Below are 1,816 nucleotides of genomic sequence, written 5' to 3'. Positions count from 1 at the left end.
TCTTTGTGGTTTACTTTTTGGGCATGAAAAGCTGGTTCATCTAAGCTTCGGTTCTCTCTTTTGATTTTTATATTGGAGTGGCTGGATTGATTTTGTCTTCAGGAGTTCCCACAGGGGCCCAGTTCAGGTGAGGGTCAGATGTTTTCAGGCTTTCTCCTAAGGTCTGGATCCCTCCAGGAATGGTCTTGGCCTTAGGAGTTTGGGGGTGGACTTGCCTGGGAGCCTGGCCCAGAAAAGATGCTGGTCTAGGGCAGCTGGTGGCCGTGTCCCCAAGAGATGCAAAGGCAGATGGGGCAGGAAGAGGCACCAATGCCTCCTGGGGACTGCACTGAGGAGCTGGGTTGGTCTGGATGCAAAGGATCAGGAAGAGGAAAGGTCAGCCCCCACTTCCCAGAAAGAGGCTGGTGGGTGGTGCAGGCCCAGGGAAGCAGAGGGAGTTGAGGGCGGGGCCAGGCCCAGAAGCAGTGCTCCTGGGGCCCAGAGAGGGCACTAGGTTGGTCTGGATGAAAAGGACCATGGAGCAGTATTGGTTCCCCAGGTGTCTGGGGCCCCAAGACAAGGAATGTGGCAGGGCCCAAACTGGAGGAGAGAACCTGGGCAGAGATGGGAGGGTGAATGAAGCTGGGGGAGTCACGGCTAAGAGGGCACAATGGACTTATCCCGGAGAGAGGCCTGCGGGTAGGAGAGAGGCCTGCTGCAGGTACTGAAGGCCCAAGGGAAGCAGAGGGAGGTTGGTTTTAATTTTTTTATTCTTTGAGAATTTCATAAAATGTATTTTGATCATATTCAGAGCCCCCTTCCCATCTCTTCCAAGACCTGCCCCCACCGCCCTGCCCGCGCCCCCCCTTCATGTATTCTATTATTTTTTTAGGTCTATTGTGTCTAATTTGTGTTCCCCAAATAACTCTTGGGGATGGGTCCATCCTATGAAGCCTGGTCAACCTACCCCGCTTCACATTCTTGAAGAAAACTGATTCTCCCTCTTCCAGAAGCTATCAATTGCCAATTTCCTCAGCTAGGACTAGGGCTTTCTCACCTCCCCCACCCATGCTGTTTTTGTTGTTGTTGTTGTTGTTGTTTTTTAATTTTTTTTAACTTTTTTAAAATTTTAAAAAAATTTAATAACCACATGATTAGAAGAAGCATTTCATTACAGCTTTAACATATTCAGTAACACATTCCAGAGCAAGGATACATCTCTTTCAAAGGTGGCTGTAAATTTTTAGGTTCACAGTTGAATTAATACAGTCATATAATATTGAACTCAGTATAAACCCTGTAAGACATAAAATTGAATGAGTTTTTACCCTTTATAGAAGATCTCCATTTCATTTTAAGATATGATGTGTCCTGCATTTTTAATGCTATTAACACTTACATGTTTGCACATGTGTCTTTAATCTCTATGTATCTGATTGTAACTAGTCACAGTCAGTTACACTCAGATCCTTAGTACCTGAGTATGGATGTAAAGTCATCAGGTAGATTTCACTGGTAATGTTTATCACCTCTATTTAACATGAAATAAATTTTTAAAAATTTTAATAACTACAGATTAGAAGAAGCATTTCATTATAGCTTTAACATATTCAGTAACGCACTCCAGAGCAAGAGTACATCTCTTTCACAAGTAGCTGTAAGTTTCTAGGTTCTCAGTTGAATTAATACAGTTATACAATATTGAACTCAGTATAAGCCCTGTAAGACATAAAAATTGAATGAGTTTTTAACCTTTAAAAAAGATCTCCATTCCATTTTAGGATATATTGTTCCTTGCAGAAAGACCCATCGTTTTTGCTACTGAGATGTTGGTGTA

The sequence above is a fragment of the Nannospalax galili genome, unplaced genomic scaffold (assembly GCF_000622305.1).
Source record: "Nannospalax galili isolate Female #2095 unplaced genomic scaffold, S.galili_v1.0 scaffold1486, whole genome shotgun sequence".
NCBI classification, from domain to species: Eukaryota; Metazoa; Chordata; class Mammalia; order Rodentia; family Spalacidae; genus Nannospalax; species Nannospalax galili.
Note: the sequence above shows the minus strand (reverse complement) of the source record.